The sequence below is a fragment of the Talpa occidentalis genome, unplaced genomic scaffold (genome assembly GCF_014898055.3).
Source record: "Talpa occidentalis isolate TD23 unplaced genomic scaffold, MPIMG_talOcc4v2.1 talOcc4.15, whole genome shotgun sequence".
Taxonomy (NCBI): domain Eukaryota; kingdom Metazoa; phylum Chordata; class Mammalia; order Eulipotyphla; family Talpidae; genus Talpa; species Talpa occidentalis.
The window spans coordinates 57,575,860-57,592,841 of NW_023601543.1; the positions used below are offsets into that span (position 1 = coordinate 57,575,860).

General features: G+C 41.6%; 2 pseudogenes; one reads left to right on the plus strand and one right to left on the minus strand.

Annotated features, from left to right (window-relative positions):
* Positions 1–3,232: 3,232 nt before the first annotated feature.
* LOC119245676 (serine/arginine-rich splicing factor 3-like) lies at positions 3,233–3,719 on the minus strand (annotated as a pseudogene).
* Positions 3,720–11,479: 7,760 nt separating this feature from the next.
* LOC119245677 (sex comb on midleg-like protein 2) lies at positions 11,480–13,411 on the plus strand (annotated as a pseudogene).
* Positions 13,412–16,982: the final 3,571 nt, after the last annotated feature.

The window sequence follows — 16,982 nt, forward strand, 5'->3', positions numbered from 1 at the left end:
CTTTCCAACTTCTTGGGTTGCTGCTGCTTTAGCAAAGGCAGCTTTGGCTTCAACTTGGCTGAGGCTCCTGATCTGGCTCCAACTCTTGGCTGCATCTCATTGCTTCCCCCTGCTCTAACTTCTCTTGGCTCAGCAGCTGCTCGTCCTGCCTCTTATAAGGATACGTATGATTACATTTAGGGCCCACCCAGGATATCCAGGATAATCTCAAAAGCCTTAACTTAATCAAATCTGTAAAGAACCATTTTTGGAACAGGTGACATTTTCGGGTTCCAGGGATTATGACCTAGTATCTTTGGGAACCATTATTTTGCATGCTACAAGGAATAAATCAGAACTTGTTCTGAAGTTCTGGAGTCTTTGGGGAGGAGTAACTGGAGCTCTTTGAGACCAGATGGAGTGGGAGGTAGTTCAGCTTGGTTGGAGAGATGTGGGGTCGGCAGGCAGATCAAAGTTCACTCCTGGGTCCCAACACCCAATGAATGAGTGACCTTGAAAGTTACTTAACCTCCTGAACTTTCTTCCGCTGTGAAATGAAGTAATAGCTGCACCTCAGGGATGTTGTAATTTGTATTTGTAAAGCGCCTAGCATGGGGCAAGGCCCGTTTGAGTGATCAATGAACATTAGCTGTTATTATTGAATCATAAGCACATTAATAATGATACCATGCATTTCTTCTCTGGTTACTCTATTCTGGGTTCCCAAGGAGTCTTAACCTAACTTAACCCAAGACTATGGAGATGGTCTTATTGCCCCACATCACAGATAAAGACTCACGAGGCCAGGATTTGCCCAAAGTGAGACAGTCAACATACAGTCGAGAAAGGATGGAAGATCACGTCTTTTGATCTTTTGCCACAATGCTAATCTGTACCACAGGAGGAGATCCTAAACCACAGCACCCTCTGAGAACACGTGTAAAGAACAAGATATATCAGAAAGCAGATAGTCTGTAGCCAACTGTGTGGAAGGACTTGCTGACTGTGGGGTGGCAGACCTGTGTGGGAAACAGAGTTCACTGTGCTCAGTATTTTTCCACAAGGAGAATTGGGGAAGGCCTCCCTAGTGGTGCAAGGGTTAAGCATCAGCATTATGAAGCTATCCGCAACTACTGCAGTGAGTTCAATCCCTGGCCAGGGAGCTGACCCACATGGTACAACAGACCTCTCCTGTCTTGCCCACTGTTCCCCTCAGCAGTGTATTTCAGTCAGTCTGCCTGTTCTGCTCCCCACTCTGTCTCTGGTGAATCCTCTCACCCACCCACCCTCACTTCTGGCCTGTACCCCAGTTCTTGTATGCAAAAATAAATAAATATTAAAAAAAACCCAGAGAACAGGGGAGACACCCTCCACTGGTGGTAGAGACTGAAACTTGTGTGAGGGAAAGGTCTGTATCTTGCACCTGGTTACAGAGGGTCTTCTGATTCTAGGATGGATGTATGAAAAGGTTAACATTATGTGACTTGGGAAATTTCCCACAATTCCCCAGGTATATTGTTTCTCAAGCCCAAGATTCTATTGCTCTGTTGCATACTTTCACTTCTTTTTTATTTTATTTATTTAAAAAATTTTAAAGATTTATTTATTTATGCATACAAGAACTGGGGTATAGCCCAGAGGTGTGGGAGGGTAAGAGGATTCACCGGAGACAGAGTGGGGAACAAAACAGGCAGACTGACTGAAATACGCTGCTGAGGGGAGCAAGGGGAGAAAGGAGAGGTCTGCTGCACCATATAAGTAGCTCCCTGGCCGGCCCAGAATGGAACTTGTGCTGCAGAGGCTGTGGCTAGCTTCACAGTGCTGTGTTTAATCTCTTGCGCCACCAGGGAGGCCCTTCACTTATTTTTTAAAAACAAATACCTTTGTGCCCATTTGTAATGATTATTGTAACCAAAACTGTAATTCCAAGGATTCTCACAAAACATGTTACAAACGACAGCATGAAAAAAAAAATCTTGCACAATAATTCAAAAGTTTAGCTCTACAGTGTATCATTAAAGTAGCAGGAGATTCCTTTTGAATAGTCTCAAATTTGCAAATAAAGAATGTTATAAAGCTCTATGAACTGGTACACAGCAATCACATGAGGAAATTATGAATGAAAACAAGAGTAGACTCATTTTCTTGAAATTTGTTAAGATCTACACCAAAAACATTGACTCAAAAGAACACCTGTACCCCTATGTTTATTGCAGCACTGTTTACAATAGGTAAAGTCCGGAAACAACCCAAATGCTCAAAAATAGGTGACTGGATCAAGAAGAAGTGGTACATATGCACAATGAAATACTATTCAGCAATCAAAACAGATAAAGTCATGCCATTCAAAGGAACGTGGATGGAGCTGGAAGGAATTATGCTCAGTGAAATAAGTCAGAAGGAAAAAGAAAAATATAGATGGTTTCCCTTATAGCAGGAATATAGGGGAACCAAATAAGACATCAGTGTAAAAGATAATAATAATACAAAACACAACAAAGCCAAAACAGACAATTATAAATCAGAGACATACTGTAGGGGAGGAGAAGGAAGGGGAATCGGAGGGAGAGAGGGAGGAGCACAGGGAATGAGGTGATGGTGCACGGGTGCATTGGTGAAGGAAATTCTATGGGGATTGCACCTGAGGGCATGGGGGAAAGCAAATATTGTTTAAAAATGAACAATTATGTAAAAAATAAAAAATTTTAAAAAAGATTCTACACCAACTGGGCATTCTCTACCCCGTGTTTAGCTGGAGTTAAAACAAAACAAAAAATTCCTATAATCTAGCTTTAATGGTGCAGCTTTTATTTTTACCTACTAGCTTGTGTTCACAGAAGTTTTTAAAGGCTGCTTGTTGCATTACAGCTGCATACTACATCCTCACTATGGAAAAGAAAGTCTTGATTCAATATTTGCCAGTTTCCATAATATTAATCACACTTTACAGCTAGGCAGAATTTAGAGGTTTATTATTAGTCTGTGCAAGACTAAAATTCAAAGCAAATTCAACTTTGCTTAATGGAACATTGTAAAGTGACAGTTCCTGATATTACAAGCCTCCTATGATCCATTTCAAACCATGGAGAATTATATCTTTATGGATCATTGTCCCAACAAACACATGTGAACGACTGAAACATCTTAAAAATGCTCCAAGCTTAGGAAATGTCAAACAAAACTTGAATTACCTATACATACTCCTGTCAAATGAAGTTATTTCCTTTACACCACTCCTCTTGCAAACTGGTCTTCATTTTCTTTCTTTTGACCTAGATGGGCTAGGAGACCTATAGAAGAATTGGGATGGCTTGTGATTTCTCTACGGAAAGAGTGATCGCTCTCCTCTGTCTCTATAAAAGGTCCTGTTCCAGCTGTGGAGAAGTTTCTCCATCTTGGCGATCTGAGGCGAGGTGGAGGACTCTTCTGATAATCATCTTGAAGGCATGGACTATAAGAAGGAGGTGGACTGCAATTTTTATTATACTTCTCTTTTCACCATTGGACAGTTCCACTCTTACAGGGTGGTCACACAGTGTTCTCCCATCTACCGATAGCACTCCACCTGTATCACCAGTATCTTCAAATTCTTAGCAAAGCCGGGAAGGTTTCTAGTGATCCACACACTCCTGAGTGGCCCAGACTAGACAAAAGGCTCACTGCAAATCAGTCTTATTACTGTTGTTCCAGAGATTACCAATATAAACCTTACAGTCCAAGGAATAGGAATAACCATGCATTTTGAGATTCTTGGTTAGAAATGGAGAGGCTTATTCCAGAGGCATAAGTATGGTTCAACATCTGAAAACCAATTAATGTAATCTAACATATCAACAAAAGGAAAAATAAAAACCATGTGATCATATCAATAGATGATGAGAAAACATTAGACAAAGTTCAACATCCATTTATGATGAAGGCCCTTGAAATTCTTAGGATAGAAGGAACATACCATAACATGATAAAAGCCATATATGACAAACCCACAGCAATATTATTCTCAATGGTGAAAAGCTAAAAACCTTTCCTTTAAGATCAGGAACAAGACAAGGATGTCCACTCTTAGCACTGCTTTTCAATATAATACTGGAGGTCCTAGCCAGAGCAATAAGACAAGAAAAAGACATACAAGGAATCTGAATAGGGAAAGAATAAGTAAAACTACCTCTATTTGCAGATGATATGATAATATAGATAGAGAACCCTAAAAACTCCACAGAAAAACTGATCAAAACAATCAACCAGTTTAGTAAATTAGCAGGATACAAAATCAACACATAAAAGTCTTCCTATATGTAAACAATCAATCTGAAGAAGATGAAATCAAGAAAGCCATTCCTTTTATAATTGAAACAAAAAAAAATACTTGGGAATAAACCTAACAAAAGAGGTGAAGGACCTATAAAAAGAAAATTATAAAGCATTGTTAGAAGAAATAGACGAAGTCACAGAGAAATGGAAAGATATTCCCTGCTCATGGATTGGAAGAATTAACATTATCAAATGGCCATCCTACTGAAAGCAATTTACAGATTCAACACTATTCCAGTAAAAATCTCAATGACATTCTTCAAAGAAGTAGAAATTCATATGGAGCCATACTACACCTTCTTGATCCAGTCATCTATTTTTGGGGATTTGGGTTGTTTCCAAGTCTTACCTATTATAAGTAGTAGATGTGATACATATGCACAATGGAATACTATTCAGCAATCAAAAAAGACAAACATGTCATTTGCAGCAACATGGATGGAGCTAGAAGGGATTATGCTCAGTGAAATAAGCCAGAAGGGAAAAAAAATATAGGATGATCTCACTTATAGAAGGAGCATAGGGGAACCAAATAAGGAATCAGGGGAAAACATAACAACAATAAAAAAAACACAACACAACAAAACAAAAGTAAACAGACAACTATAAATCAGAGACATTCTGCAAGAGAGGGAGGGTAAGGGATCAAAACAAGGGCAGGAAGAGCACAAGGGACTATAGTGATGGTGCAGGGTGAATTTGTGGTGGAAATTCTATGGGGACTACACCTGAGAAAAGAAAGCAAACATTGTACAACAATGAACAATGATGTTAAAAAAAAAAAAGAAATGGAGAGGCTGAAATCCACGCACCTTCTAATAGATCTCCCTGCCTGACTCCTGCATATGCTTTTACTGACCCGGAGTCTATGAAATGGCCTTTGCCTGTTTTTCAGTTGCATCACATTATTACGTATTATTGAGCTGTGAAAGTCTTTATATAATCTGGATTCTGGTTCTTTGTCAGACATACCTATTGTAAAATTTTCTTCCATTCTCTGGTGTGCCTATTAATTATCTGCTGCGTGTTTTTCTTTTGTTGATTTTACATTGATTTATAAAACTATATAAATTTCAGCTTTGCACCTTGAAAAATGCATGTACCATGCTGCACCCATTACCCCTATCAAACTGACCTTCTTTACCTGTTCCTCCCACTAGCTCTTACCTTCCTCTCTGGTAACCACTGTTTTGCCATTGGAATGTAAGTTATTTTTGTTGGGTTTGTTTTTTTTTTTTAAAGTGAATTTTATATAGAAGCATAACATAAAGATTGGATTTTGTACAAATTATATCACTTTAAAGAAGGGAAGAATTTAGGATTTCAGAATGGTGTTATTTTTCTCATGATAAATCATTGCTGAGTATGAGATTAGACAAATATATCTGCCAGATTTATGGTTCAATAACTTAGAAATTCTTGCATGTATTTCTGACATGATTGACCATCGCTTGAGAGATTGTTAATATCTATGACATTTTAAAAAGCATTATTGAGGTATAATTGACTTTTAATAAAATGTACATATTAAGTGTATGATATGATAGGCATATATGTATATATAGTCATCATAATCAAGATAGTAAACACATTTATTGTCCTCTTCTCCTTCACGCTCATATTCCTAAGCAACCACTAATTTGCTTTGTCACTAAAGATTTGTTTGCATCTCATAAAGTTTTATGTAAATAAAAATATACATTGTGTACCTGTATTTATGGCTTCCTTCACTCAGTATACTTATTTTGAGGTTCATCCATGTTGTATTGTACAGATAGCCTTCAGTTTGTTTATTCATTCATTCACCCGTTGGTGGACATTTGGGTTGTTCTCATTTTTGATTACTGAAAATAAATCTGCCATGCAAATCTTGTACAGGTGTTTTTATGGACATATACATTTTTTTCCCTCCTGGGTAAAAACCTAGGGGCAGAGTTGCTGGATTATATGGTAGGTGATTTATTAAATTTTAAAGAAATGACACCAAACTGTTTTTCAAATTGATTATGTCATTTTACATTCCTTCTAGCAGTGTATGAGAATGCCAGCTCCCCCACATCTATGCCAATACTCGCTGTGGTAGGTCATTTTAATTTTAGCCATTCTAATAAGTGAATAATGGTATGTTTTAATATTTAAAATTTACATTTCCACTAGGAAGGCTCTCAAAAGAACATGGCTACCTATTGACTTGGGAGGTGGACCTGGGCAATTAGAGGCTCCTCACTTCCAAATCCTCTGGAAGGTGGATTCTGCTTGCCTTCCCTTGCTCCCAAAAGCTGGCCAAGGGCATTTTCCTTAGATAAAATGTGTTGTTAAGACCATCTGGACAGTGCATGTGATAAACCCAGTTAAAGTCTCTATAGAAACTTTTCAGATGTGAGGGGACAGGTGTGGAAAATTATCTTGCAATGGCCCAAGACAAAAATCTCTATGTCAGTTTCCTTGGTTATTAAAACCATCATCTACCAATTCAGAATGGTCTGCCTTTTTCTTTGGTCCCCCCACTTGCTTTCCATCTGTGGGCCCCAGTTTTGAATTACTGCTGGGTTGTGACCCAGATGGCTAGCCAGCCAGGAGAGCAAAGAAATGGGTCTGGGAAAAGAGACATGGACAGGAGATTGGTTGTGGATGCTAATGTGGAGAGGGGCCTGTGCAAGAGAAAAGAGTGTCCACTGCAGTGGCTGGCCTCTGCTCTGTGCAGTTCAGCTGACCACCGATGCCCAGGAGAGTTTGAAACTCAAGATAAAAAGCTAAAAAAGTATCTGAAGTTAAAGACCTGAGCACTCCATTTTGCAAAGGTGGGAGAACACAAGCTGCCTCAAAGTAAGGTCCAAATGCTGTGACAAAGCCTAATTCAAGGGTGAATTTACAGTTTGTCTTTTTCTGATCCTTTGGCTTCTCTAGACTGCACATATAAGTGGAACCATCCAGTACTAATCTTTCTCCTTTTGGCTCATTTTGCTTAGAATAATCCCTTTCAGTTCCATCAATGTTGCCACAAATAGTATGCGTTTATCTTTTTTGATTGCTGAGTAGTGTTCTATTGTGTATATATATCACATCTTTTTTTTTGGATTTTCCCCCTTAGGCTTATTTTATATCTATCTATCTATCTATCTATCCACACACACACACATATATACACACACATATATATACACATATATTTTGCATCATTGTTCATTTTTGTACAATAAAATTTCTCCTCTCAGGTGCAGTCCCCATGAAATTCCCACCACCCATTCACCCGTGCACCATCACCATAGTCCCTTGTGTTCTTCTCTCCCCTGTTTTGATCCCTCTTCCTGCCCCTCCCTTGCAGAATGTCGCTGATTTATAGGTTCTTGCTAATTTTTAAAATTTATTATTATTATTATTTCCCTGATCCCTTATTTGTTTCCCTTATATTCCTCCTATAAGTGAAACCGTCCTATATTTTTCTTTTTCCTTCTGGCTTATTTCACTGAGCATAATCCCTTCTAGCTCCATCCACGTTGCTGCAAATGGCATGACTTTATAGTTTAGATTGCTGAATAGTATTCCATTGTATATATATATATATATATATACTCCATATCTTCTTGATCCAGTCATCTACTTTTTTTTTTTTTTTCATAGAGGCATGCTTTTATTTATTTATTTGTTTGTTTGTTTTGTTTATACATGCACTGGGTACAGTCAGAAGCACGGGAGGGTGAGAGAATTCACCAGAGCCAGAGCGGGGAGCAGAGCAGGCAGAAGGACCGAAGTACACTGCTGAGGGGAGCAGCGGGCGGCAGGAGAGTTCTGCGCGCCATGTGGGACCCTCCTCCGGTGGCCGGGGAGCAGCCGGGGATCGAACCGGCGCTGCAGAGGCCGCGGGCAGCTTCGCAACCCAGCGCTCAACCACTGCGCCACCGGGGAGGCCCCTCCAGTCATCTACTTTTTACACCAAATCTTCTTTTTTTAAAAAAGGGATTCTCCATCATCCTTGTTTTTTTTTTTTTGTTGTTGGTTTTTTGTTTGTTTGTTTGTTTTTTAAGATTTATTCTTTTATGCATACTGGGCTACAGGCCAGAGGTGCGGGGGGTGAGATGATTCACCAGAGACAGAGTGGGGAACAGAACAGGCAGACTGACTGAAATACACTGCTGAGGGGAGCAGCGGGCGAGTCAGGAGAGGTCTGCTGCACCATGTGGGTAGCTCCCTGGCTGGCCAGGGATACAACTTGTACTGAAGAGGCTGTGGACAGCTTCATAGAGCTGTGCTCAACTCCTTGTGCCACCAGGGAGCCCCCACCACAACTTCTTGATCCATTCATCTGTTCTGGGCATTTGGGATGTTTCCATATCTTGACTATTGTAAATAGTGCTGCTATAAACATAGGAAAAAAGTAATTCTCACCTCTAATAAGAAAACCTCTCCTTACATAAAGTAAGAAGAAATGTGTTCATTTAAAAAAGGTTATGCTATGGTATTGGAACAAGAACAGACATACAGACCAATGGAATCGAATAGAAAATCCAGAAATAAACCCACAGATTTATGGTCAACTAATCTTTGACAAAGGAGCAAAGACTATGCATTGGAGCAAAGAAAGTTTGTTCAATAAATGGTGCTGGGAAAACTGGGTCGCTACATGCAAAAGAATGAAGCTTGACCACTACCTCACACCTTACACAAAAATCAACTCAAAATGGATTAAAGAACTAGACATAAGACCTGAAACCATAAAATATATAGAAGGAAATATAGGTGAAACACTACGTGATTTGCACATCAAAGACATATTTACAGACACATCACCCAAAGCAGTGATAGTGAAGGCAAAGATAAACAGCTGGGACTACATCAAATTAAAGAGCTTCTGCACAGCAAAAGAGACAATAACAAAAACAAAGAGAAACCCCACCAACTGGGAGAACATTTTTGCACCCAACACTAATGATAAAGGACTGATCACAAAAATCTGCAAAGAGCTGATGAGACTCAACAACAACAAAGAAAATAATCCAGTCAAAAAATGGGCAGAAGAGCTAAAAAGAAACTTCTCTGAAGAGGAAATGCAAATGGCCAACAGGCATATGAAAAAATGTTCAACATCACTTGTAATCAGGGAAATGCAAATCAAAACTACCATGAGATACCATCTCACACCAGTGAGAATGGCACATATTAAAAAAACTAGCAACAACAAATGTTGGCGAGGGTGTGGAGAAAAAGGAACTCTTCTGCACTGTTGGTGGGAGTGCAAACTGGTCCAACCACTATGGAGAGCTGTGTGGAGATTTCTGGACCTATTAAACATAGAGCTTCCATATGATCCAGCAATTCCACTCCTAGGTATTTACCCAAAGGACACAGAAACATCAATTCCAAAGAACACCTGCACCCCTATGTTTATAGCAGCACTGTTTACAATAGCTAAGCTTTGGAAACAACCCAAATGCCCAAAAATAGATGACTGGATCAAGAAGATGTGGTACATATACACCATGGAATATTACTCAGCATTCAAAAAAAATAAACACATGCAATTTGCAGCAACATGGATGGCGCTGGAAGGGATCATGCTCAGCGAAATAAGCCAGAAAGAAAAAGAAAAATACCGGATGGTCTCACTCATAGCAGGAATCTAGAAACTTAAATAAGGGACCAGGAAAATGAATAACTATAAGAAAGTGAAAATCAGAATCAACAAAAAACTATGAACCAGAGACACTTTTTGGGGGGTGGGGGGCGGGAGGGGAGGGATTGGGATCAGAATGGGGGGGTTGCAATTGTATGGGGAATATAAAAATAAAATTTATTATTTAAAAAAATAAATAAAAAAGGTTATGCTAAATGGGCAGCAGCTGGTGGCGCAGCGGTTAAGCGCTGGGCTGCGAAGCTGTCCGCAGCCTCTGCATCGCTGGTTCGATCCCCGGCCTCTGGTGTGGATCCCACATGGCGTGCAGACCTCTCCTGTCGTGCCCGCTGCTCCCCTCAGCAGTGTATTTCGTCAGTCTGCCTGTTCTGTTCCCTGCTCTGGCTCTGGTGAATTCTCTCACCCTCCCGCACTTCTGACTGTACCCAGTGCTTGTATAAATAGATAAATCTCTAAAAAAAATAAAATAAAGGCAAAAAAATTGAAGAAAGTTAGCACAACTTAAAAAAAAAAGTTATGCTAAAAGATGGAATTCCCAAAAAAAGAGAAAAAATTTATTTTTTAATTTTTTACTTTGCATTAATTTATTTAAATTGAAAGTATATATAATACAATTTTTAGAACAGTTTTGGGTTCATGGCAAAATTGAGGAGGAGGTCCAGTTTTTGGGAGATGTTTCATTGGTCAGACATACATTGCCTGCCAAACTGTGATTGACTCAAGCCTATCAACTATAAGATGTACCCCCTAAGAATGTGAAAGAAGTGCAAGCCTTTGTAGGGATTTGGGGGTTCTGGGAGACTTTTATTCCCCACCTGATACAGTATCTCCCTTCTGCCACCTGGAAAAACAAAGGGAATGGGATTGAGGATCCAAATTGCTTGTGAAAAGGCAAAAATATTTGCAAAGGAGATTCGAGTTCTGAGCACCTCCTAAACAGGACTACCATTGAAGGGAAATGTGCCTGTGACTCGGGAAGGTAAGGCTGGGGTACTGTGGCAGAGACAATAGAAGTGGAGGGTACCCCTGAAAATTGGGTCCCGACTCTGGAATGGGGGAGAGACCCGATATATCCCACAGCTCCTTATAGTGTCCATAGAGCCTCTCATGAACAGACAGCGGGCTGCAGGCGGCTAGTGATCACTCACGAGTCCCTGCTTCAACCCTCTGCATTGACAGCGGGACTGTCCTAAAGAGACTAATCCTATGGCTTAACTAAGGAGAAGCTGAGGACTGGATGATCATGAGTGGGCCCTTGTGGGGTCGAGATGTGTAGAACTTTTGGGTCTCCCTGCAAAGGTCTGCGATAGTCCTCACTGTCTTCTGCACCCCTGCTCTCACGGCTCTGACATCCCCTGGCAATCAAGAAGCTGATGTCCTGAATCAGGTATGACCCCTAGCCATGAACCCTTCAGTGGACACAGCAGATCAGGTGCATAGCAAAGGTGCCATTGTACTGGGTGCGCTGCTGTGTCGTCAAGGAGGCTGCATTGTCTGGAATGCAGCCACTTAATGAATGCAGTAAGAGCACGGTTCTGTATTTTCTAAACAGCACCCAAGATGAGTCCCAGTGGAGTGTGGGGCCACCTGCCAGAGTTTCTGGTGAGTGAAGGAAGGATTGGCAAAGTGGTTATATCAGTCCCTTCTCTCTGAGCGAAGGTCCTAATGCCCTGGTGTGTGGGGAAAAATGAACTATGAAAGCAGAAAACCATCTTGACTGGGTGCACCAAAGTAATTTCCTAGGTTTTCAAACATTTGAATGATCAAGCAGTAGGGCCTGTTCTCCATGTGCCTAACTGGGGACCCCTGACAAGGGGCCCAACACCCAATGAAAGAAAGCCAGGAAAGCATAGCATGGGGTCAACAGTGAAGAAGAGTCCATGGATGCCAAGGAGAATCAAGAGAAAATGCCGCCATCAAGTGCATCTGTGCAAAATGCTGATTTTCAATGGGACGATACTTGGGAGAGACTTGTTCTTCCAGCGCTCCTTCAGGGTGTTTTATTTATTTATTTATTTATTTATTTATTTATTTATTTATTTATTTAAGATTTATTTATTTATGCATACAAGAGCTGGGGTACAGGCCAGAGATGTGGGGGTTGAGAGGATTCACCAGAGACAGAGCGGGGAACAGAACAGGCAGATTGAATGAAGTACACTGCTGAGGGGAGCAGCAGGCGAGTCAGGAGAGGTCTGCTGTGCCATGTGGGTTGCTCCCTGTCTGGCTGGGGATCTAACTCATGCTGCAGAGGCTGCAGGTTGCTTCATAGTGCTGTGCTTAACCCCTTGTGCCACCGGCAAGGCCCCAGCTTCAGTGTATTTTAGACAGTTTCAGATTCCACTGGCCAAAGACTTCAAAGTTGGCATGAAAGTGGAAGCCCATGAACCTCGAAAATAATACTTCAACATGTATTGCTACTGTCGCTGGCATTACTGGTGTGAGGCTTTGTTGAAAGTGGACGGTAGTGATATTAGAAACGATCTTTGGAGACCCATCGACTCTCCTGACATACAGCCTGTCAGGACATGAACAAAGGAAGGGGACTGACTTCGGCCTCCATGGGGGTACCAGATGAATGCGTCACCTTGGCTGCTTTTATGAGCACTAAAAGGATATGACATGCCACCTGTGCATTTTTTAAGAAGGAACCACCAAAGCCACCTCTAAATAATTTTCTAGTGGGAGTGAAACTGGACACTATAGACAGAAAGGACCTGTATCTGATCTGCCTCAACACTATTGGAGATGTTAAGGAGATGAAGTTAATGCCATTAAATGGCTGGAGGGGAGCTTTGGATGACTGGTGCAAGTCTGATTGTCAAGATATTTTTCCCAGTTGGGTGTTGGCACCTGACAGATGTATTATAACCACCAGGAACTAATGCTTCCATTACCAAGAATATAGCCAAAGCACAGTCTAAAACAACTCAGCACTCAATACAGATGTCACAGAAAACTGCTGTAATATTACCAACACAGGTGATCAAGAAATCAGGTCGGCTAAACCATCAGCCCTAAAACAGAGTACTTCTGCTAAAATTCCCACACCAAGGCAAAAAGGAAAAACCTCAGAAGAAAGAAAAAACCTTTTTCTGCTTTTGGTCCCACATCTTCAGCTTCTAGAAGTGTATCAGTCTGAGAACATGGTTTCCATGATAAGAATGCTCTTCTGGGATGTCTAAAATAGCCATGTCCACAGTCTGTGTCTATATAACAAAGCTGGAATTGTGACTCTCACTTGGATCAGAAGAAAATCCAGCAGCTGCCTGAATGCTTTAGCCAGGGCCCCGTTTTTGTGGTTCTTCAGCGGACCACGCAGGTCTGTGTGGATTTTGCCTTTCAAAGCAAGACTGCTTCTGGATTCCTTGAGCCAGGTCATTGTGGAGGAGAAGTGACAACTGCCACCTTCAATGGGGAAACCATCCTGTTCCTCCAGTGAACAGGGAATCATTTGCGTTTTGCTTCCTTGAGAAGCGACTTGCAGAGTGACAATCTTTTGAGTAGCCAGTAGAGATATCAGGGGCCTCCCTGGTGGTGCAAGGGGTTAAGACAGCACTGCGAAGCTGTCCACAGCCACTGCAGCACGAGTTCCATCCCCAGCCAGGGAGCTGACCCACGTGGCGCAGCAGACCTCTCCTGTCTCACCCACTGCTCCCTCAGCAGTGTATTTCAGTAGATCTGCCTGTTCCGCTCCGTCTCTGGCACATCTTCTCACCCCCTGCACCTCTGGCCTACACCCCAGTTCTTGTATGCATAAATAAATAAAAATAAATTGTTAAAAACCAACCAACCAACCAAACAAACAAACAAACAAACAACCAATCAACCAAACAAACAAACTTTGTGAAAAGAAATGCCTGTGCAGTCACAGGCAAGCAGGAGAGCTGCATTTTTGAACAGGGTGGGTTTAAGAAAGACGCCTGCATAGACACAGATGGGCAGTGAGCTGCCTTGGATTTCTGATGTACATGATCATGTCATCTCTGATAAAAAACATTGTTTTTATTTTTACAGTGAGCTTGCTTTTAACCACAGATTTGTCGTTTAGTGTGCCTTTCATTTAATATACCTCCCTAAGTTATAGTATAGAAAAGTGAAAACAGAAGCCATTCCACAAAATATTTTGCTGAGTTCTCACTATCACATTCACAGCAACATACCATTAGAACAATGATTCTTAAGCAGGGGTGATTTTGCCCTCCAAGGGACATTTGTCATACCTGTGATGGGAGGGTATAAAGTGGAAAAACCTAGTTTGTTTTTTTTTTTTCTGTTTAGGGGAAAACTCAGTTCTTCCCTGTTGTGTTTTTCCCCTTTATTTTCAAACTAAGCACTTCAGTTCTGATGCTTCTGGTCACCAAATGTGCGGAGATTTTTCCTCATACCAAGCAATTTCCTGAGACACCACTTGGGTGTCTGTCCTGCACTTTAACTCAATTCTGTCACTATTTCTAGCATTAGACCTCACAGGTAAGGACAAGACTGCTCCCGAAGCATACATTCAGATGCCAGTCGTGGCCCAGGTTATCAACTGGCTGATCAAGCAACTATAGATCAGGGTTTCCAATCACCTCTTCATTGGGTTCAATTAATTTGCTAGAGTGGCTCACAGAACTCATTTTATTATAAAAGGATCTGATAAGGGCCTCCCTGGTGGTGCAAGAGGTTAAGCGCAGCACTGTGAAGCTATCTGCAGCTGCTGCAGCACGAGTTCAATCCCCGGCTAGGGAAGTAACCCACATGGCGCAGCTACTCGCTTGTCTCACCAGCTGCTCCCCTCAGCAGTGTATTTCAGTCAGTCTGCCTGTTCTGTTCCCCACTCTGCCTCTGGTGAGTCCTCTCACCTCCCACACCTCTGGCCTGTAGCCCAGTTCTGGTATGTAAAAAAAAAAAATCTTAAAAAAAAAAGGATCTGATAAAGGACACAGATGAACATCCAGATGGAAGAGATTTGTGGGGCAAGGTATATGGCGTGTCCATGCCCTCTCCAAGCTGCCATGTGTTCACTAAGTCATAATCTCTCCAAACCCCATAGTTTGGTGTTCGGAGCATGTGCAGTGTTGCGCAACACATGCCATCAATTAAGTTTCTCTTTACCGTTTCGCCTGCTGAGAAACCACAGGTTTTTCCTGTTAATCAAATGAGACTGGGAGGAGCTACCAGGATATAAGAAGAGAACCATGAGGAAGTAAGGGGGTTACTGCGAGAGGAGCAGAGAGAAGGTCAGGGAAGGTAGAAAGACAGGGAAAAGAAAGACATGGAAAGTAAGAGAAGGAAAAGGAAAAATAAAGAAGCAACTGCTAGCGTCAAGTTGTCTCAAACCCCTCATTTCAATCCTCGGCCCTTCTCTTTTCGTGCCTACGAATCCCGCGGGTCGGGACATTTTGGGAGTTTTATGGAGGCTTCATCATGTGGCTATGATCTTCTCAAGAGAATGAGGAATAGGCTACCCTAGCTTCTCATTATGGCTTTTTCTTTCTATTGGCCAGCTCTATTCCAGTATCCATCCAGAAGCCCACCCAGGGTTGCCTCATTTGAACAAAAGAAATTCCTATCACCCAAGAAATTACAAGGGTTTCAGCAGCCTTGTGTCAGGAACCAGGGGCAAAGACCAAATGTTAGAACCAAAGTTGCTCCTAGTGCTCTTAATTTACAAGGGTTTTAGGAGTTCTGTGTCAGGAACTGGGTAGAACTGGAGTGAAATAAGTCAGAAGGAGAAAGACAAATATCAGATTATTTCACTCATATGTGGAATACATAAAACAAAGCAAAGGAACAGACAAAACAACAACAAACCCCTTGAAATATGGCTGCAGAACTGAGGCTGCCAGAAGGGGTAGGTAGACACAAAAGGGGCAGTGGGCCTACCTAATGGACTGTGGTGAAGGATTATTGAGGCTTTGGTTTTGGGTGTGGCATGATAACAACATTTGTAGAGGTGCAAACCTAAGCCTCTAAAATGTATATAGTGTTGTAAACCAATGTTACCTCAATAAACCTGATTAAAAAAATGAAAGCAGTCACTTTATGTATTATACTTGAAGGTCTGTTCATTTTTCCACTATCAAATTAATTTTTGTGGAATCCTTTCTTATGCCTGTTAGCTCTTTCCCATTGTTGCCCAACAGGTCAGTACATTGACTGCAGGTCTCTGTGAAATACTCCCCATCTATGCTCCTTAGGTGTGTATGGAAAATCTAAGCTGTATTAATTATTCCACCATTAGTGTTCTTCTGTGAGGATCAACCCCAACCCTCAGTTAATGCTTCTGTCATGAATGCCCATTTGATCTGACCTTGAAGTCAGGTTTTGGTTAACGATTCCATCATCCTTGTCCCTTTGGTACAGATTGTGAATTGTGGGCCTTTGTTAGTCATATAGCATTACTGCTTCTCTGGTCTATCTTAGATTTGGATGTAAGCTTCCATCTTTAAAACACTCTAGAATGACTTAGGAACCTGGTCACTATTCCACATCAATATCTTTCTGGTTTGACGTTGAAGCTGGACAGGGTTGTGGGGTGGGAGTTGATTCAATTTTCTCCATCCATGCTCCCCAGAGAGATCTTGAATCCTAGGACTTTCTTAGCTCTTGCACCAATAGAGTGCCTCTATTTTGTAGATCTAGAAGCCCAGCCTTTGTTAACCCAGCCCATTCCCGGGATGTCCTCCAACACAGCCCTTTGTTCAATCTTCTAAAATCATTGCCTTTTAGATTTTACATTGAACCTCTGACTCTATTAACTCTTTCAGCTTTGATACGGGCTGTGAAAGGTCGTATCAGCACACTTCAGGAGATATGGGCTGAAAGTCCAGGTTGTGAGTGACAGGCGAAGGCGGGTCCTTCCGTGTTGGAAGGAGCCAATGGAAGACCCGGAGGGTAAAGAAGCCGGGACTGTGAATGACAGACGGGGGCGGGCCCTGCTCCCTTAAACAATACTTGGGCGGGAAGGCGATGACAACCACTTACAGGCCGGTGGGGGTTGTGTTTGAGCGCCCTAACAACGTACTAAGTTGATTCTTCACTTTCTCCAGATGTTTTAGAAGCGAGGCTCTCTCAG